Genomic DNA, 23,590 nt, shown 5'->3' with positions numbered 1-23,590 from the left:
GATCCATTTTTTCCTATTGATTAAATAATAATAATACTGTGTGAGGTGGGAGAGCAACCATCACTGATGTCCTCAGTTGAAAATGTACTGCAGCTAGGGAAAGGAATTGGCAGAGAAAAACCCTACTTCTGTGAGAGGGGCAGGATTATGCACTGAGCTCACAACCATAAATGGAGCAGCAGAACTGGAAGGCCACATCCTTCTAACACAGATGCATGACATAAACCCAAGAACAAGGCCTCATAAGAACAAATCTTCAGCCCAGTACAGGAATCTATGAAGTTTTAGATAAGAAGTAACCTCAGAATAGGGGTGCCTGGGTGGCTGAGTGGGTTAAGCCTCTGCCTTCGGCTCAGGTCATGATCCCAGGGTCCTGGGATCGAGCCCCGCATCAGGCTCTCTGCTCAGCAGGGACCCCGCTTCCCCCTCTCTCTCTGCCTGCCTCTCTGCCTACTTGTGATCTCTGTCTGTCAAATGAATAAATAAAATCTTAAAAAAAAAAAAATAAGCAACCTCAGAATATTGCTGAGAGACCGGAGCAGAACACCGGCACACAAAGATGCACTCTGTGAAGCATATAACAAAGGAAATATCTGAAAAACTTAAACCTCAGAATAAACCTATACCCACTCCACATACAAGATAAAGTACATTCATCAGAGTAGCAAATATCACTCTCTCTCTGAACTCCTGACTAAAGGAACTTAAACCCATTTGTTAAAAAAAAAAAAGAAAGAAAGAAAGAAGGCATATATTTTCTCAGTATAAAAATTATTTACTTCCTTCTCTACTCTCATACACAATATGTTTGACTTTCAGTAAAAATTGTGGGACATTTTTAAAGGAAAGTAAAGACATGGTCCGAATAGGCAAACAATCTTCAGATCTAGACTTGGATATGGCACATATGTTGTAATTATCAGAGAGAAATTTAAAATAACCATAATTAATATGGTAAAGGCTCTAATGGAAAGGGTAGACTAGATGCAAGACCAGATGCATAATTCCAGAATGATGGGGATTATAAGAAAGGGGCAGATGAAAATACTAGGGGAAAAAATCACATTAATAGAAACAAGAATGCTCAACACTACACTTGACACAGGAAAGAATTAGTGAGCTTATAGATAGGTCAATAGAAATTACTCATCCTCATATACAAGAAGAAAAAAAAAAAAGGAACAAAAAGAACTGAATATCTTATTGAGGTAGAACTAGTTCAAATATTCCAACATATGTATAACTGAAATCTCCAAAAGAGGAGAGAAAGAGAACAATACAGAAGTATTTGGGCACATAATGACAAAGACTTCCAAAATTATTGAGAGATAATGGGATGTTCAGAGTTCATCAAGTAGAATTAGTACTCTCCCAAAATTAAAAATACAAACAAAACCTAGATATATTTAAACTGCTGTAAACAAAACAAAAAGTACTGAAGATAGACAGTGAAGGGGGAAAATATTACATAATAGAAAAACAAAGATAGAAGCTATAGCTTCAAAAATCATGCTATACAAAATACAATGGAATAAGATCTTCAAAGTGCTGAAAGCAGGGGAAAAGAAACATAAGGGAAAAAACAAACAAAAAACAAACATCCTCAAATAATCTACTCAGGAAAAATGTCTTTCGAAAATGAGGCTTTTTCAATAAAAACAAAAATTATGAATATTAAATGTTTTAGAGAACATTCTTCAGAGAGAAAGAATAGGCTAAAACATGGGATACAAAGAAATAAATAGCATTGGGAAGGATATAAAGGAAGATAAAGCTCAATTCTGTGGATTAAAAGAATTGTAAGATACTAAAAGATAACTAACAGAGAATTTACAATACACTGTGTGTTTTAGCATGTTTAAGAGTAAATTAGCACAAGATGGGTTATGGAATTGAAACATACTATGACAAGGTTCTTAAGTAAATAGAAAGTGATATAATATTACTTGAAGGTAGACTCTAAGTTAAGATATACAAGGTAAACCTTAGTACAATAATTTTTTAAAAGATACATAAATATGTTGATGAGAATGTATAGCAGCTTTATTCTCAGTAGCCAAGTATTAGAAACAAAGCTGATGTCTTTCAACCAGTGAAAGGATAAACTAAATGTAGAACATCCATATAAGGAAATGCTACATGAAATGCTATTTAGCAATGAAAAGGAATGTCTATTTGTTGTAGAAATTAAACTTTGAGAAATATTTTAAGCACTGAAATTCACTCCATTTGAAAAGGCATTAAATTTCATATATCTACTAAAAACAAGAAACTACTCCTAATCCATCTTTCTTTTACTATATTTCTCTCTGAAAAAAGCAAATCTTTGGGTTTTCTTCTATGAACATATTTTTATAGAATTTGATATGTAATTTTGTACTGAGTATGATAGTGTTTGTAAATGTTAGCATATCTAAGTTAGCATATACATATGATTCATAACTTGAGTGTAATTTCCTTAAAAAAGAACTTATTTATATTATGTATAATTCATATTATTAGCATGACTAAATATAAAAAGAATATAGAGACTGTAGAATCACAAATTTAATACTAGAGAGTAGCTTTAAAATATCAGGATTAAAAATTGTCAAGATTAAAATTTCTCTAAGAATATAAATATCTAGAAACCTTTTAGAACTTTTAAAGTTATCAAATATAGTCACTTTATTTACAGGAGGAGATACTGAGGTTATTCAGAGTGTATGAGAATAACCTCTGAAACTGTGACCTTCTGAGCTCTAAATTAATAAAATATTGTTTTAAGTACATCTTGCTTGCTCTCATAAGGTGAATAAATACACCCAAACCAGTCAACATTGATGAAAGGCTCTAAAGACAAAATTCTGAATTTATTGAAGAGGTGGTAGCAAATTCTCTTTGAAAGGTGCAATTTTTTTCCCTATTTTTATTAAGGACAATTTGTGAATCACGTATATAGATTCCCTGTCTTCCTTAGGGTGGAAATGAAATGGCTTTCCAAAGACTATGTAGTTCCCTTCCTCCCACAGTTAAATGCTCACATTTCATTAAAAAAAAAAAAAAAAAAAAGTCCAGTTTAGTGATTATGTATCAACTTGTGACCTTGATAATAGGTAGGCATTTATGGAGAGCTATAGTCTATAGAGTCAACTCTCCTCTACTTAAAAGCTGCTTGAAGGTAGTTTTCAATAGATACATTTGCTTCTGAAGACACTTGAAAGACTTCACATATGTTAATTATAGCAATCAAGACTCATATAGTCTGGAATTTTACAGCTTTTCAGAGAGCCTCTGGGAATAGAATATCTTCCAATTCACTGGGCAAGTTAAATCTAATTATGCTTCCTTCCTTCTTTTGGCAGCCTCCCCTTTGTACTCTTACAGTCTGCAAAATTAGAAAAATGCAAAAGAAAAAAAAGAAAAAAAATTTAAGCTGTATTATTATCAGGAAAAACAGTTCAATATTATTCTCCTATTATACACTCTATTATTGGCAGAAAGCTCCTTGTGTTTGTGAAAAGATTGTATTTTCTAGGTTGCAAAGAGTAAAGTGGTGGACATTACTAAGAGACATTGTAGATACAGCTACACAACCACATACACACAAAACAAAAAAACTACTTTTGATTTTCAAGTATCAGCATTTGACACCACTTACATTTTTTCTTATTTTTAATTGGAGAGAAACTAATTGGAGAAAAAGAAAAACAACTGAGATAAGAGCTAAGACATTAAATATAGAAAAAGACAATGTTAGGACAACATAAAAAGAGAACTCTGACCTTGAACCTATAGCAACCTTCCCAGGAAGCTAACCCTCTTATATGCAATAAACAACACAGGAAATCAACCTGCTGCAAGTTAGACTTGTGGGAAATCAGACTGCTATCTTTCCTAACAATCCAGGAAGCTAAAGAATAACTTCCATGAATTCTGTCTGCAAATGAGGCCCAAATGACCAGGACTTAGTTAATGACTGACAGCTTCTTTAATCTTTGCTCCCACTTCTAACTTAGTACCAATCAGAGAAGACCAAATATGCACCCCTAACCAATCACATAAAATGCCCCATCTAGTTACTGTACCTACCGCTTCCCCAGGACTACCACTTCCAATCAGGGCATCTCTGAAGCCCTCCCTTTTCTCCACTATGAAACATTCCCACTCCTCTGCCTGCCTTTGAATCCCTGCCAAAACACAAGTGACAGTGGCTGATTTCCTCACTAAAGCAAGTTCTAAATAAATAGCCTTTCCTTTTCTCATTTGGTTGGTCTTCATTTGTTTTCACAGAGCAAAAAGTCAAAACAACAACCAAAGTTCTGTTTCAGAATCTTTAAAATGTTTTAGTTTTCTTCACGGTTTGAACTGTCAACTTCTTTTGGTTAAACATATTCCATCTTTTTAACTGGTTTTCTAATATATCTTAGTGGAAATTATCTCATTTGGGGTGCACTTGTGTAATTTATTTAAGTAATAAATTGTATATCTATACATGTTCTGATTCTGCATGAATTTTTGTACATAGAATCCATAATTTTAAATGTCTCTCATTAAAATTGTAAGGTGAAATTAATACTGTTGTATATATGTGTGTGTGTATGCATATACATATATAGATATATGTATATGACACAGTGGTGTATTGAAATAAATATAATTTAACAGAATGCAATATGTATTTATTACTAAACACTGGAATTTGATCTTCTTTATGTTCATTATTTAAGTAATCATGTAACCAATAGCTGGTAACATATGCTTTCTAAAATGTGTATTTAACTCACTTTTCTTTATAAATCATTAAGAATTTACAATTAACTATGAGTTATTCAACTTTTAGAATATTAGCCAGCAAATTTTAGTCCTGGCTTTCATTTTTTCCATATATTTTAAAGGGATTAAAAAAGGTCAAATTTGGGGCACCTGGCTGGCTCAGTGGGTTAAGCCTCTGCCTTTGGCTGAGGTCATGATCTCAGGGTCCTGGTATCGAGCCCCACATCAGGCTCTCTGCTCAGCAAGGAGCCTGCTTCCCCCTCTCCCTCTGTCTTCCTCTCTGTCTACTTGTGATCCCTCCCTGTCTGTCAAATAAATAAATAAAATCTTAAAAAAAAAAAAAAGTCAAGTTTCACATACATTACTGTTTGATGAGCTATTTCTTATAGAAAAATTCTAAATAGATTTGTTTTTGTTTTTTAGTGCATGACTACTATAGAGAATTTCAATAAACTTATCCTATAATAATCAAATGGCATTAGTTAAACAAAGAACATGAAATCAGGAGCAGACAAAGACAATATAGAGCTATCCAAACTCAAATGTTGTAGATTCCTATTCTATGTGTCAGTAAGTTGTACAGGTTACTTCTCCCCACCCCTCCCCCAGCTCTTTTTTGTCTTTTTGTATCTCATTCTACTCCACCTCATGTTTATCTTCTTTTTTTTTTTTTAATTTATTTACTTTTTATTAACATATAATGTATTATTTGTTCAGGGGTACAGATCTGTGATTCATCAGTCTTACACAATTCACAGCACTCACCATAGCACATACCCTCCCCAATGCCCATCACCCAGCCACCCTATCCCTCCCACCCACCTCCCCTCCAGCAACTCTGAGTTTGTTTCCTGAGATTAAGAGTCTCTTATGGTTTGTCTTCCTCCTGGGTCCCATCTTGTTTCATTTTTCCCTCCCTTTCCCCCATGACCCCCTGCCCTGCCTCTCAAACTCTTATCAGATAAATCATATGATAATTGTCTTTCTCTGATTGACTTATTTCACATAGCCTAAGACCCTCTAATTCAACTCATCCACATCATTGCAAATGGCAAGATTCCAGGTTTTTTAATGGCTGCATAGTATTCCATTGTGTATATATATATATATATATATATATATATATATATATATGTGTGTGTGTGTGTGTGTGTGTGTGTGTGTATACACACACCACATCTGTTTTATCCATTCATCTATTGATGACATCTAGGCTCTTTCCATAGTTTGGCTATTGTGAGCAATGCTTCTATAAACATTCAGGTGCATGTGCCCCTTCAGATAACTACATTTGCATCTCTACAGTAAATATCCAATAGTGCAATTGCTGGATCATAGGGTAGCTCTATTTTCAACTTTTTGAGGAACCTCCATACTGTTTTCCAGAATGGCTGCACCAGCTTGCATTCCCGTCAACAATGTAGGAGGTTTCCCCTTTCTCTGCATCCTCATCAACACCTGTCATTTCTTGACTGATTAATTTTAGCAATTCTGACTGATGTGAGGTGGTACCTCGGTATAGTTTTGATTTATATTTCCCCGATGCCCAGTGATGTTGAGCACTTTTTCATGTGTCTCTTGGCCATTTGGATGTCTTCTTTGCAGAAGTGTCTGTCCATGTCTTCTGCCCACTTTTTGATTGGATTATTTGTTCTTTGGGTGTTGGGTTTGATAAGCTCTTTATAGATTTGGGATACTAGCCCTTTATCTGGTATGTCATTTGCAAAATTCTTCTCCTGTTCTGTGGGTTGTCTTTTGGTTTTGTTGACAATTTCCTTTGCTGTGCAAGAGCTTTCTATCTTGGTGAAGTCCCGATAGTTCATTTTTGCCCCTGCTTCCCTTGCCTTTGGCAATGTTTCTAGGAAGAGGCTGCTGTGGCTGATGTTGAAGAGGTTGCTGCCTGTGTTCTCCTCAAAGATTTTGGTGGATTCCTGTCTCACATTGAGGTCTTTCATGCGTTTTGACTCTATTTTCATGTGTGGTATAAGGAAATGGCCCAGTTTCATTTTTTTTCATGTGGCTGCCCAATTTTCCCAACACCATTCGTTGAAGAGACTGTCTTTCTTCCATTGGACATTCTTTCCTGCTTTGTCAAAGATCAGTTGACCATAGAGGTGAGGGTCCATTTCTGGGCTCTCTTTTCTGTTCCATTGGTCTATGCGTCTGTTTTTGTGCCAGTACCATACTGTCTTGATGATTGTAGCTTTGTAATAGAGCTTGAAGTTAGGAATCATGTTTATGTTTTAGTTCAACTATTTGTAACATTATTTGCATACCAGGAATCTTGTCTTATTTGTTTTTGTTTGTACCCACCTGTGATTTTGCAAAGTATACTACATAACGGTGCAGATAATAATTTCAAACTGTATAAGATTTCAACCTTATCACTATAGCTTATAATGATTCATGTAAAACTAGACAAGAAGTCTAGACTTCTGTTTTCTCATCTATAAACAAGGGACAATTATAAGATAGGCCAGAGATTTATTTTTATTTTTTTAAGATTTTATTTATTTGGCAGAGAGAAAGAGATAGAAGGAGAAAGCACATAAGCAGGGGATTGGCAGAAGGAGAGGGAGAAGCAGGCAGCGAGCCAGATACGGGGCTGGATCACAGAGACTTAGGATCATGACCTGAGCAGAAGGTAGACACTTAACCAACTGAGCCACCCAGGCTTCCCTATATTAGAGATTTAAAGGGAACAGTCTTATAACATGTTTAGATTAGCATGTGGCATAAAGCAGCTACATGATAAACAATAGCAAATATCTAACAACAATTTGTTAAATGAATGTCTTTTCACAATCATTGAACAAAGAGAATGGACTTGGAAAGAGTTAAGAGGCTTACCTTCTGTCTCTCTTATGCTTTTTTTACTAGATGAGTTCCACAGGGACATAGCATGTTTTCTTTCCTAAAGAGAACACTAGAGGCCACCGAACAGTATGTCCCTAGTGGAATCTAGCAACCTTCAGCTGGAATTCTTATAATTCTTATCTAAGGGGTAAAATCATTTATCCCTATTCTTCATAAACATGTTTAACTGACATCCCTGAGTCTTCAACATACTAACCTTATGATTCTGTAGACTCAAAGTCTAAAGATATTTGAGATCTTTATACATGTCATTTCTTCTTTCTGAACACTTACTTCTCCCTCTTGATGTGACTTTTTTTTTCCAATCTTAACGTTTTAGATTAAATGATCTTCTCTGTGACTGCTTTGTCTGAAGTATTATCCACTTGCATGCCGATCCTTCTCTGTTACTTCTATGGTACCAAGCAGTTTTCTTTACTGGACCCAGTATCACATGTTGGCTTGATTTTGCTGATTCATTACTCTTCTTTTCCACTGTTTTGCTGTTGTTGTTTTGTTTTGTTTGGGTGATTCCTTCAATAGGCTGTATGATTTATGAAGGATGAGATTTTATCTGTGCTGTTTCCATATCTGATCATGTTTAGGGCATAATAAGTACTCAAAATGTCTAAAAACCAACCTCTCTTCTGGAGCTGAAATATTTAACACAAAGACAGAGTTTGGGTGTAAGGAGGAACAATATAGCTTTACTGCTTTGCAGGAAAAAGGAGGCTGCAACAGGCTAAGGCCCTTAAAACTGCAAGACCACCTGGAAGGAGGGGCTGGTGAAGTTTTATAAGGAAATACAGGATCTAGCTGGTTTTGACAGGAATTATGTAGGTGCTCTCAGCCTCAGGTGTCCTGTCTTCTTAGTGGTACCAGGTTCCTGAAATAAAAGGCTGAGAAGGGAGGAGTGGAGGTTTGTGGAAGAGAGGAAAAAGGTTACTCTAAAATCAAGCTTGGTGGCATGGCTGGGTGGCATGCCTAAGTGACTCAGTCCATTGAACATCAAGTGGCTCAGTCCATTGAACATCTGCCTTTGGCTCAGGTCATGATCCCTGAGTCCTGGGATCAAATCCATGTTGGGGCTTCTTACTCAGCAGGGAGCCTACTTCTGCTACTTCTACTACCTGCATGCAGGTCTCCCTGTTTGTGGACTCGTTCTGTCTCTGACAAATAAATAATAAAAAAATAAAATACGCTCTTTAAAATAAAGTTTTGCTGAAGCATTAGTGCAGCCATTTTTATTTTTGTTCTTTATGCTTTTCAGATCCTGCAAAATAATATGCTGAATAAACCATACACAGGAAATCTAGAACTTGTTTGTATAATTCTATTCCCAAAATTAGAAAAGTAAAGAGGAAAGTAAAGGGTTAAGGTTAGGGAGCAGTGAAGGTTCAGGAACATAAATTTTCCTTTCTTTTATCTATACAAAAGTGTCAATTTAACTGCTTTCAGCAAGGATATGAATTTTAGGGGTGCCTGGGTGGCTCAGTGGGTTAAGCTTCTGCCTTCAGCTCAGGTCACCATATCAGGGTCCTGGAATCAAGCCCCACATCAGGCTCTCTGTTCCCCAGGGAGCCTGCTTCCCCTTCTCTCTCTGCCTGCCTCTCTGCCTACTTATGATCTCTCTCTCTCTCTTTCTCTGTTAAATAAATAAATAAATAAAATATTTTTAAAAAAAGAATATGAATTTTATATACAGATGCAGAGAGTGATACATGATATCCTGTGTAAATAAATAGGCTATTTCAGTTTCCTTTCACATTATAAGGCATTTATAATATAATACTAATCTGAAGCAACGATTGAAATGATGTTAAGTATTTAGATATGGTCTGTCTAATAGTTAAAGCTACTGAAGAATCTTTGTTGCTCAGGAATTTAAACATTTTGTCTTCAACAATTAAAACCTATTTTCTTGAATGGAAACCCTATTGGTCTAACTAAACTAGAACAGTTAGTACATAGATTTGGTATAATTAGTATGACACTTTGTTAGTTTTTTCTCTGCTTTTCAGATCCTGCTTTTTTGCTGTGAGAATGCAAAATCTTTCATGGAATAAAATGTTGTACTTATTTGGTATCCCCTACAATGCTGTGTGTAGTGCTTTTCTTACAGCAAACGCTGACTAAATGAAATCTATGTATAATTGAATCCATGGTGTGTCTTTACACTGTTTACCATACACTGTTACCATACACCAGATACTATTTTATCTCACTTTAAAATCCTAATTAATTTATTGAGTTTCATATTTATAGTTATCATAGTAAGTACAAAATAAAATTATGTTGAAAGATATGACCTAATTTAAAATTCACTAGGATTCTTTATCCAGAGAAACTGTAAAACAATAAATGAATATTATTCTAACCTGATAAATTTGGGAGTAATTTGTTATGCAGCAATATATATCTAATACAGGCATATAGAAAAATTATTTATCTACTCACGCAAATATATGTTAGTTGTATAAGTTCCTGTGTCAGTCTATTAAAAAATAGGCAACAGGTAACAAAATGTAAGATGTGATAGCTATTAGCCATTCTGACGTCTCATACTCTAATAGGCAGGCTATCCATTTGAACATGTGGACAGATACGGAGTAATAAGGTAGACAGTGATATGTTTTAAAAGATTTTAAGATTCAGGCTTTGACAGTATTAAGGAGAGAATTTAGGAGTTGAATTGTCCAAAAAGATGTGCTGCAATCCTAACCCTCATTACTTCAGAATGTGATTTTATTTGGACCTTGGATTATTACAGATGTAAGTAGTTAACTTGAGATAAGGTCATACTGGAGTGAGGCGGGCACCTAATCCAAGATGACTGGCATCCTTATACAGAAGATAGCCATGTGATAACAGATGTACCCAGAAAGAATACCGCATAATGATGAAGGCAGAGATTGGAGCTGTGCAGCTGCAAGCTAAGGATTGTCAAAGATTGATGGAAAACTACCAGAAGCTAGGAAAAGGCAAGTAACAATTCCTTGACAGGTTTCAGAGGGACATTGCTCTGTTGACATTTCAATTTGAGACTTCTAGCTTTCAAAACTATGAGGTAATAAAATGCTTATTATTCTAAGCCTCCCAGTTTGTGGCCATTTGTTACCGCAGTGATGGGAAACTAATGCACAAGGATTTGGCATCAGACCACCGAGGTTTTGATCCTGGCTTCACACACAGATGCTCCACTATTGGGCAAGTTATTGAACCTCACCTAGTTTGTGGTGGTTTGTTCTGGCAGCCCTTGGAAACTACAGAGAGGGAAATTTTCCCTACCCTTCATTAGGACTTTTGCATCCCCGTTTCAGGAGTATTGGACTCAAAGCACTGATATATTTCATGTTGTTGTCATCCCCTAGAGGCAACTCTAGCCCAAGTACTCAGACTGTAGAGTCAGCCCTGCATTCATGGGAATCTCAGTTCCAAAATGACATGTTGTATGTTTTGGGGCATGTGACTAGAATTCTCTGTCTCAGTTTTCAAATCTCTAGAATGGACATATTAAAATTTTTATAATACACAGTTTTATCATAGGATTAAATAAGCCATGCAGGTGAAGTTGGAGATGAGAGTTGACTGAGTTTGATTCCTATGAAATGTTGGGGTTTTTTCCCTAGGTTTCTTTACTACTCTTTTACAGTAGCAGTTACATCTTCCAAAACACCTACCACACAATGAAGAAGGTCGCATCATCTATTCTCATCCTTCCCCAGGACTCCACTCTGTTCCCACAGCATATCTCAGTGCATCTCAATTGATACACCAGTCCTGCCTCTGAAGGATGAAAATAGCTCAAAATAATGTTATCACTCTTCAGGATGCCAAATGTGACATTCCACCAGCTGTGTGGCGAGGGCAAATAGGAGAAGGCCAAAGAGAGAGGGCAGACACAAATCCTGTACTTCCCAGACACGATGAGTTATAGCTTCAAAAGAAGGAGAGAAGTTGTTAGGTGCTAGGAAAAACAGCTATGGCTGTCAGACCCACCTTGCTTGAGGCATTCTGAAAGCAGGAGGTTTTTAGATCAAAGACAGCAAGGATGAAGTGAACCTGAAGAGAGAACCACAAACCATACTAGTTTGGGCAAAGACTTGCCGCCTCTGAAAACTAAATAAATTTTGTGTGAATACCATGTGGAAAGGATTACAGCGAAAAGGACTGCCTTAGAGTCCACAGCTGCACTCTCCAATTATAGTCACCACAGGGAATGTGCCATGAGGCAAATATTACCTCAACTTTTTTGCCTATGACCTGGATAAAGAATTTAGGCTAAACCCATGCCATCTATAAATGAAACAACGTAAGCATGGATTACTTCACGAGATCAAATTTAGTTAAGAGTAAACTTGATATCAGTGTTTTTATTTTTCATAAAAAAAGGGGAAAAGAGCAAAACAATACCCTAATGGAAAGTTTAAAGGCAGGAATATAGAATACTGAAATGCTATTTAGGTACACACACCTAGTTTGGCACCTTCAGTAGATTAAAAAAGTGGATAAGTCTGCACTGTAATTAGATTTTATTAAGTGAGACATTAAAAAATTTTCTTTAATTGAATCAAACTGATAATATTGTGTTTTAATTCTTTTTTTGTATTTTATTGGAAGCTATTTCATTTTTTGCTGTGGTTATTGTCTTCATTGATTTGGATTTTTGCTATTCTACCACTATCAGTCCATTTATTTTTTCATGTATAGAAATTTGTAGAGACTGAAAGAATTTGAGCTACATACATACTAACCATAAATCAGAGTTTGGAAATATTTTTTTGAAGTACATTTCTTTATTTTCATATAACATCCATAAGTAAATGTGTACATTTGAATACATTTTCACAATGTGACTATATGTAACTAACAATCACTGAGACCAAGCAGTAGAACATTGCCACTCCCCATGAAGTCTCCTCATCCTGCTCCTAGACCCTGTTCCTCCCTAGACAGACACTGTCCATACCTCTAAGAACTTAGTCAGGTTTCTCTTCTTTCTATTTTATATAAATGGAATCATACTGCATGCATCCTTCTGTAACTGTCTTTGCCAGTTCAATAGTATGTTTGTGAAATTAATCTATTCTATTAAAGAGAGAAGTTGTTCACTCTCATTGCTCATTGACTCCATGTTTGAATGTACTACAATTTACTTGTTCTACTACTATGAACATTTAGATTCCTTTTTCTTTTTCTTTGTTTTATTTAAACTCAAGTTAGTTAATATATAATGTATTGTTAATTTTAGGATAGAGTTAAGTGATTCATTGTTGCATATAACACCCAAGGCTCACTTTACTAAGTGCACTCCGTAATGCCCATCACCCAATTACTTCATCCCCCCCACTTCCCTTCTAGGAACCCTCATTTTGTTCTCTATAGTTAAAAGTCTTTGATGGTTTGTCTCCCGTTCTGTTTTTGTCCTATTTTATTATTACTTCCCTTCCCCTGTATTCATCTGTTTTGTTTCTTAAATTCCACGTATGAGTGAAATTACATGGTATTTGTCTTTCTCTGACTGACTTGTTTCACTAAGCATGATACATTCTAGTTTCAAAAAAAAAAAAAAAATACATTCTAGTTCCATCCACGTTGTTGCAAACAGAGAGGTTTCATTCTTTTTGATGGCTGAGGAATATTCATATATATATATAATTCTTTATTCATTCATCTGTTGATGGACTTCTAGGCTTTTTCCATATTTTAGCTATTGTGGACATTGCTCCTATAAACATCGGGGTGGATGTGTCCCTTTGAATCACTACATTTGTATCCTCTGGATAATTATCTAGTAGTGCAATTCCTGGGTCATACGGTATTTCTGTTTTTAACTTTTTGAGGAAACTCCATACTGTTCTCCAGAGTGGTTGTACTGTTTTACATTCCCACAATAGTGCAAGAGGATTTCCCTTTCTCTGTATCGTCACCAACATCTGTTGTTTCCTGAGTTGTTAATTTTAGCCATGCTGACAGGTATGAGGTGGTAGCTCACTGTGTGTTTGATTTATATTTCCATGATGATGAGTGATGTGGAACATTTTTTTCATGTGTCTGTTAGTCATTTGTATGTCTTCTTTGGAGAAATGTCTGTTCATGCCTTCTGCCCATTTCTTGACTGTTTTGCTTTGTTTGTATTGTATTTTAGGTATTGAGTTTGATGAGTTCTTTATAGATTGTGGATACTAGCCCTTTATCTGATAAGTCATTTGCAAATATCTTCTCCCATTCTGAAAGTTGCCTTTTAGTCTTGTTGGTTGTTTCCTTTGCCGTGAAAAAGCTTTTTATCCTGGTTAAGTCCCAATAGTACAGGTTTGCTTTTCTTTGCCTTGCATCTGGAGACATGTCTAGCAAGAAGTTGCTGCAGCCCAGGTCAAAAAGGTTGCTGCCTGTGTTCTCTAGGATTCTGATGGATTCCTGTCTCACATTTAGATCTTTCATCCAGTTTATTTTTGTGTATGGTGTAAGAAAGTGGTCCAGCTTCATTCTTCTGCATGTGGCTGTCCAAATTTCCCGGCACCATTTATTGAAGAGACTGTTTTGTTGTTGTTGTTGTTTGTTTGTTTCAATTCTATATTCTTTCCTGCTTTGTCAAAGATTAGTTGACCATAGAGTTGAAGGTCCATTTCTGGGTTCTCTATTCTGTTCTGTTACTCTATGTGTCTGGTTTAGTGCCAGTACCATATTCTCTTGATGATTACAACTTTATAATACTGCTTGAAGTCTGGAATCATGATGCCTCCAGGTTTGCTTTTCTTTTTCAACATTACTTAAGCTATTTGCAGTCTTTTCTGGTTCCATACAAATTGTAGAATTGTTTGTTCCAGCTCTGTAAAAAATGCTGGTGGTATTTTGATAGGGATTGCATTGAATGTGTAGATTTTAACATTTGTTCTTCCAGTAATGAGTATGGAATGTTTTCACATTTCTCTGTGTTTTCCTCAATTTCTTTCATATGTGTTCTATAGTTTTCCAAGTACAGATCTTTTACCTCTTTGGTTAGGTCTATCCCTAGGTATCTAATGGTTTTTGGTGCAATTGTAAACAGGATTAATTTCCTTGATTTCTCTTTCTGCTACTTCATTGTTAGTGTATAAAAATGGAACAGAATTCAGTACATTGATTTTACATCTGGTGACTTTGCTGAATTCCTTTATCAGCTCTAGCAATTTTTTGGTAGAGTCATTCAGGACTTTTCTTTTTCTACATAGAGTATCATCTTGTCCACGAAGAGTGAAAGTTTAACTTCTTCTTTGCCAATTCAGATGACTTATTTCTTTTTGTTGTCTGATTGTGAGGCCAGGATTTCCAATGCTATGTTAAACAATATGATGAGAGTAGTCATCCCTGTCACATTCCTGAGCTTAGGGGAAAAGCTCTCATTTTTTCCCCATTGGGGATATTAGCTGCGTATCTTTTGTATATGGCCGTCATGATGTTGATATATGTTCCCTCTATCCCTACATGGTGGAGGGTTTTTTTCCCAAGAAAGAATACTGTATTTTGTTAAATGATTTTTTCTGAATCTATTGGAAGGATCATATGATTCTTTCTTTTAAATATTTTATTTATTTATTTGAGAAAAAGAGAGCATGAGTGAGGTGGGTAGAAGAAGAGGGAGAAGCAGAGTCCCTGTAGAGAAGGGACCCTGGTAGGGGGCTTAATCCCAGGACCCTAGAATCACAAGCTGAGCCAAAGGAAGACACTTAACCAGCTGAGCCACCCAGGCACCCTGATCATAGGGTTCTTATCTTTACTTTTATTAATGTGGTATATCACATTGATTGGTTTGTAGATGTTGAACCACTCCTGCAGCCCAGGAATAAATCCCACTTGGTCTTGGTGAATAATCCTTTTAATATTCTGCTGGAGCTTATTACTATTTTTGATAATTTTTATATTTATGTTGATTAGGGATATTGGCTGTAATTCTCCTTTTCAGTAGGGTCTTTGATCTGGGGATCAAGGTAATATTGGCCTTAAAGAATGATTTTGGAGGTTTTCCTTCCATTTATATTTTTTGGAAAAGTTTCGGAAGAATAAGTATTAGTTCTTCTTTAAATGATTGGTAGAACACCCTGGGAAGCCAACCGGCCCTGGACTTTTGTTTGTTGGAAGATTTTTTATTATAATTTCCATTTCTTTGCTGGTTCTGGGTCTGATCAGGTTTTCTATTCCTTCCTATTTCAGTTTTAGTCATTTATATGCTTCTAGAAATTTACCCATTTTTTCAAGATTGCCTAATTTGTTGGCATAAATTGCTTATAATATTCTCTTATAATTGTTTGTTTCTTTGTTGTTGGTTGTGGTCTTTCCTCTTTTGTTCATGACTTTATTTATCTGGGTCCTTTCTCTTTTCTTTTTGATAAGTCTGGCTAGGGATATATTAATCTTATTAATTCTTTCAAAGAACCAGCTCCTATTTTCATTGATCTGTTCTACTGTTTGGGTGTTTTGTTTGTTGGTTTGTTTGTTTGTTTGTTTTTTTCTGTATTATTGATTTCTGCTCTAATTTTTATTATTTCTCTTTCCTGCTATTTAGGCTTTATTTGATGTTCTTTTTCCAGCTCCTTTAGGTGTAAGGTTAGGTTATGTATTTGAGACTTTTTTTGCTCCTTGAAGAAGGCATATATTACGATGTAATTCCCTCTTAGGATTGCCTTTGCTGCATCCTAAAAATTTTGAACAGTTGTGTTTTCATTTGCTTCCATGTATTTTTAAAATTCTTTAATTTCTTGGTTGACCCATTTTTTCTTTAGTAGGATGTTCTTTATCTTCCATGTATTTGTGGTCCTTCCAATTTTTTTTTTTCTTATAGTTAACTTCAAGTTACATAGCATTGTAGTCTGAAAATATGAATGGCATGATCTCAATCATTTTGTACCAGTTGAGTCCTGAATTGTGACCTCGTATATGATCTATACTGGAGAATGTCCCATGTGCACTTGACGTGAATGTGTTTTCTATTTCTTTAAGATGAAATGCTCTGAATATATCTGTCAAGTTCATGTAGTCCAGTGTGTCATTCAAAGCCTTTGTTTCCTTGATGATCTGCTTAGATGATCTGTCCATTGTTATGAGTGGGGTGTTAAAGTCCCCTACTTTTATTGTATCATTATCAATGAGTTTCTTTAAGTTTGTCATAAATTGAGTCATATATTTGGCTGCTCCCAAGTTAGGGACATAAATATTTACAATTGTTTGATCTTCTTATTGGTTAGACCCTTTTATTGTGATATAGTGTCCTTCATCATATCTTAGGATAGTCTTCACTTTAAAATATATTTTCTCTAATATAAGGATGGTGATTCCAGCCTTCTTTTGATGTCCATTAGCATGATACATCGTTTTCCACCCCCTCACTTTCAATATGGATGTGTCTTTGGGTCTAAATGAATCCCTTGTAGGCAGCGTATCTGCAGGGATTTTTTTTTTTTTTTTGATCCATTCTGATACCCTATGCCTTTTGATCAAAGAATCTAATCCATTTACATTCAGAGTAATTATTGAAATATATGAATTTTGTGCCATTTGTTCTTCTCGTAGATTGTCTCTGTTCCTTTCTGGTCTTTGTTACTTTTGTTCTCTCTGCTCAAAGATTCCCCTTTAATATTTCTTGCAGGGCTGGTTTAGATTAATTTAATTTTGACTATCATGCCTAATACTGTTTTCATCAGTTTGCATACAATCGATAAAACTATGTAGATATTTGGTAAGACTATGTAGACATTTATTTGATATATATTAAAAGGTTGGAAATTACTATAACCTAGTTTTATGTATATATTCAGTTTTAGTGGTAAAAATTACTTATTTTTACTTAATTATCTAATATAAACAAATATTCTTATGATATATTGTTTGCTTCAGGAGAGTAAGAGGAGAGAATGTTCTGGTTACCTGGGTCTAAGCTAATTAAATTTTGTTTTACTTGGCTTAAAATATTACTATGTTTTAAATTAGAAACATAGGAACACATTTTATATTAATTTTAATTAAATTTTTAATTTTGAGATATAGAGTCATATGCATTTTCAGCAATAATACAGAAAGAACCTATGTACCACATAGCCAGTTATCTTAATGTTAATGTTTTGCAGAACCATAGCACAATATCAAAACCAAGATATTGGAACCCCTGGATGGCTCAGTCAGTTAAGCATCTGCCTTCAGTTCAGGTCACCATCCCAGGATCCTGGGATCAAGTCCTGAATTCGTTTCCCTGCTCTGGGGAGACAGCTTCTCCATCTCCCTCTGTTGCTCCCCTTGCTTGTGCTCTCTCACCCTCTCTGTCAAGTAAATAAAAATCTAAAAAAAAAAAAAAAAAAAAAAAAAAAGCAAGATACTGACATTGGCATTAAGACATTCAAGGTGAAAAACATTTCCATCACCACAAAGATCCTTTGTGTTCCCTGTTTATAGTCATACTTCTCTCTCTCTCCTTTTCTCTTCCTTATTCCAGGTAATCACTAATCTGTTCCTCATTTTTCTAATTTTCTTATTTTAAGAGTGTGGTATAAATGGAATTGAGATTGGATTTTTTTTTTAATTTAGCATAATCCCTGAAGATTTATTCAAGCTGTTTGAGGTATTAATAATATTTTTCTTTATATTGTTGTCTAGTAGTATATGGTATGGAAGTATCACAGATTGTCCATTCATCAGTTGAAGTATATCTGGGCTGTTTCCAGTCTTTTGGTTATTGCTAAAGGGATATAAATGTTATGAACATTTATATACAGGTTTTTGTGCAGGTAAAAAATTTCATTTCTCTAAGATGAAGTTTCAAGAATGCAGTATGGTTGATGCATATTTAGTTTTATAAGAAACTGCCAAATATATTTAGAGTGGTTATACCGTTTATCTTCCTGCTAGCAACATATGAGTGATCCAGTTTGCATTGATCTTGTATCTTAAAACATTGCTGAATTTACTTATTAGTCATAGGAATTTTGTTTTGTTTTTATTTATAGATTTTTTTAAGGGTTTTCCATGTAGAAAATCATGCCATCTGCAAAATAGGGACAGTTTTGTCTCTGCCTTTTCAGTCCGTTTACTTTTTATTTTTCTTCCTTATTGCAGTATCTACAACTTCCTGTACTCTGCCAAATATGGTAGATACATTTTCTATGTTAGCCTTATAGTAAGCATAATCAGTCTTCAATCATTAAATATTATATTCACTATAGTTTTTATGTGGATGTTCTTTATTAAGTTTAGGACATTGTCTTCTATTTCTAGTTTGTTTAGGTTTTATATGAAACAGTTTTTCTGCATCAGTTATTATGAACTTAGGGTTTTGCTTTTTTAGCCTATTAATGTGATAGGTTATGTTGACTGATCCTTGAATATTGAACAAGCTTTGTATATCTGAAATAAATCCCCTTGGTCATGTATCATTATCTTTATACATTGCTAGATTCTATTTGCTAATATTTTGTAGTTTTACATGTAGGTTCATGAAAGATAATTGGTCTTTTTGTTTTTTGGTTTTTTCTTGGTTGTTGTTCCTCCCACACTCCAACCCCAGTTTTGGTATCAGAATAATGCCAGCCTCATGAAAGGAGTTAACAAGTATTTCCCCTTCTTTTATTTTCTGAATTATATAGTTTCCTTTTATACTGAGGTTTGCTTACAACAATTGTATTCTGTACTTCAAAGGCTACATTTTTCTTCCATTGTTTTCTGGTATCGTATCAATTAGTTTTCCACATTTTAAAAGAACATAGGAAAATACAAGAAATATTGTCAAGGAGAAAGGAATAAAATAAAGGACTCATAATTAAGGAATAATTTCTTTTTCAAGAAGAGTTAATCATTATTTTCTAAGTCTTGAAAAAATAACCTGCATTGTCAATAAAATATAGTTTCCTATCTTTTCATTGTTTCATTGTAAAAAATATATATAACATAAAAGTTACATTTTATCTGTTTTTAAGTATACAATTCAGTCATATTAAATATATTCTTATTATTGTGGGACTATTATACTTATTTAGAGAACAGTCAATCTTTGGAAGCCAAGACTGCACCTAACCCCAAACAAGATTTCCAATAAATTGTGTTTTGTAAATTAGAAATTTAATCATGCTTGAGGCTGCAGATGGTTATTGACTACACAAGGCATTTTGAATAGAATGGATAAAAGCATCATTTCATTTTTTAAAGCATCTTTATAAAAAATGAGGTCTTTGGTTAGATTGTTTTAACTTAAAAAAGAATTATATAACAATGTAAATTCTTCTGTCATTTTTAATTATGTCACAGATATGATCTTTCCTATTATTTTGGAACATCTTAACCATTTTCTGTGATTATCTTTATCTATTTTGAAAGAATAATTTGGCATATAACCTTGCTTCACACAATTATTATTGGCAGTAAAATTATCAAGAAAAGATAGGAGTCCACCATTGCCATCGTTTTGATTTCAATTGCTGATTTGTCTTGTCAGTATTATAGGTAAAATTAGCACTATTACTGAACCTTACTCTTAATTTTTGTTCTAACTATCTCTTCAATTCTATTGTTGCTAGAAACTAGTTTTTAATATTTCCTGAAGGCAAATGAAGCGTCATCATTTATACTTTTTCTTCATTTTATTAGGTCTCATTTTATTTCTCCCAAATACTTAAAACCTTACCTAAACCTGAAATCTGAAAGAAGATTTGAGACAATTACATGAATAATTTAAAAAAATATACACACACATAAAGACAAAATAATGGATGAAATTAATATATCATTTTGGTTGTTGGGGTTGAGGAGAATGGTGAGGATCTTAAGTATTTCCAACAGCCAAGGTTTATAATCATTCAAAAATCTTCATAATGATCCTTGGAACTGCATGCTATCATCTACGTTTTGTAGGTTCAGATGCAAAAATACAAAGAAAAAAGTTGCCAAAAGCACTTTCCTTTTGAGGCAGCTGGTATTTCAAATTATTTTTATCATATTTAATCAATTCACTTTGTTAAGAAAAAATAAATCTATAAAATAGAACAAAGTATGTGAAAAATATAATCTTATTCAGTTGTATAAATTCATTGTGTATGTAGGAAAGTAGGTTAGTGGCTATGTGTGCCAACATATGTATCTCTTTATTTTTAACAACATGCTTTATTAGCATTTTATTGTAGAGAATTAGTGTGTTCTTCAATCTGATTTGTTTTTTTTTCTTCTTCATATAAGTACATCCATCAATTGTAAATGGATGAAAATAAGTTTCTTGTCCCTTTTCAGTCATTGTAAATTTTTAAGATAAGAACTCTCTTTAATTACAGGGTCAAAGAACAGATGTTATGTTATTCTATCAGTGTGGAATAGGCCCACTCTGAGCAAAAACTCTATATAGGCTTTTTATTTAAAAGCTGTTTTTCTTTTCTTTTCTTTCTTTTTTCTTTTTTTTTTTTTTTAGATTTTATTTGTTTACTTGACAGGACCCTGAGATCATGACCTGAGCCGAAGGCAGAGGTTAACCCACTGAATCACCCAGGTGACCCTATTTAAAAGTTTTTTTTCAGGTACTTAGAGAGATAAAACAAAAGTGGAAGAAATATGGGACATTATTTGAAGACTGGAGGTCAGAGGTTGGAAAAGAAAACAAAATAGGATGACTTGAGGTATGGAAGCATGAACTATGTTTGAGTATAGTATTCAAGAGACACAAAAATGTCTCATATAATTATCTCTTATAAAAGTTTTGACTCTAGAAAAACTTTTAAGTCCCTATTTCTGAGTTTGACCTCCAAATTTGAAAGGCCCACATGGAATGAAACTTTGTAGGAAGATCATTGACTTTCTAAATCATGGTGGCCTTTCTCAGTGTTCTTCACTATGTTAGGCCCAAGACTCTGGTACAGCAGAAATGAGCAATAACTCTAATGAACTCACCAATCTTACTAAGTAGAATTCTCTAATAGAATTTAATTTGCTATTTTTATGAAAACATAAATATCACATGTATTACATTATTTATAAATTTCTTTAACTAAGAAGCTTAAACATAAAACAGTAAACAATTTATTGAATATTTTCATATAAAAACATGTAGAATGGCAAAATTAACAGAGCAACTACTGTGATAAAAATTGTAATCAAGTCATTATTCAAAATGGAAACTCAAAGTACAAAAATTTCAATGACTTTAAAAACAAGTTAACTCTTCTAGTGATGGTAGCTCCATGAGCCAGAGAAATGTGTTATAGGTTTTATATCATCTACTCAGTTCCATTATGTGAAAGACAAAAAGTGATGTTTCTTTAATGAAATGTGAGAACCCATTTGCTAAAACCCTTTTGTACATGACAGTGTTGTCAGTTTCATGTAAGATCATTTTCTAAAATAAATTTGCATCCCCCCAAGGTAAATGTGCCCGTTCCCACTTCACGAAAAGGCAATGACACTATTGAAGGAAGCTCCCACCTTTCCATTGCTATTATTAATTCAAATGTCTACTGTTATTAATCCAAATACCCCATCCTACTTTAAACATTATTGTGAATGCTTATTGTATATGTCCCATTACATTAATCATCTTTCATTTGCCAATGTTATGTTTGAGTTCTTTTTCTATATTTTCACTCGTTAGTGAAAGAATAGCTCCAGTTTTGTCTCTACTCCCCTGGGGAGTAATTTTAGCATTTACTGTAGCAGATCCAATCTGGCTAGCAATAAGTATAACTTTCTATAAAGTTAATTCTTGTCCAAATGGTAATGGCTTATATAAACACCACAAAGTTCTTCATGAGCTCATAGTCTCATCAAATTTTATTTCCATGTTAGCATGTAATTGAGGTAGAACTATATTTACTTATAGATTTTACTTTTTGATTGATTCTGAGTATTTCATTTATGTTTGGCATTTTGTATTTTTTTTTAATTAAGGTGTAATAGATATACAACACGTTTGTTTCAGGTATATATGTATATACACTGTGCATATGTGCATATACTATGAAATGATCATAAGTTTAGTCATCACCATTCACCACAAAAAAGTTAAATTTTCGGGGTTGCCTGCATGACTCTGTTGGTTCAGGATCCGACTGGTCGTTTTGGCTTAGGTTGTGATCTCAGGGTCCTGGGATTAAGCCCCAAATTGAACTCCACACTGTGTGGAACTGCTTGAGATTATCTTCTCTCTCCCTCTTCCCATCTTCCCCCCACACACTCACTCTTTCTCTCTCTCAAATAAACAAATAATTCTTTTACAATGTTACATTTAAATAATTTTTTATTTGATGAAAACTTTCAAGACCCACTCTCCTGGCAACCTGCAAATGTGTACTACAGAATGTACTAAATAAATGATATTATAGTCCATGAAAATGGACTGTTGTCATCATGCAACACTATACATCCCCTTGACCCATTCATTTCACAACTGGAGGTCTGTACTTCCTGGCCACTTTCACCCATTTCACCCCACTGCCAAACCTCCTTTCTCCGGACAACCACCACTCTGTCCTCTCTATTCATGAGTTTTGTTTATTTACTTTTTGTTTTTTAGGGTTTTTTTGGTGCTTTGGTTTTGTTTTTTGTTTTGTTTTGTTTTAGATTTCATATATAAGTGAGATTATATGGTATTTATCTTTCTCTGCCTGATTTTATTTAACATAATGCTCTCAAAGTCCACTCATATTGTTGCAAATGTCAAGATGTCCTTCTTTTTTATGGCTGAATAATATTTCAGTGTGTGTGTGTGTGTGTGTGTGTGTGTGTGTATCACATTTTCTTTATTCATTCATTTGTTCACTGATGGACACTTAGGTTGTTTCCATATTTTGGCTACTGAAAACATGGCTGCAATGAATGTAGGGGTTCATATAGTTTTTCAAATCTGTGTTCTCATTTTCTTTGAATAAGTGCCCAGAAATAAAATTACTGGGTCATATGATAACTCTATTTTTTTTTTAAATTTTTGAGGAACCTACATATTGTTTTCCATAGTGCCTGCAACAGTTCACATTCCTACTAA

The sequence above is a fragment of the Martes martes genome, assembly GCF_963455335.1.
Source record: "Martes martes genome assembly, chromosome: 2".
NCBI lineage: Eukaryota > Metazoa > Chordata > Mammalia > Carnivora > Mustelidae > Martes > Martes martes.
Note: the sequence above shows the minus strand (reverse complement) of the source record.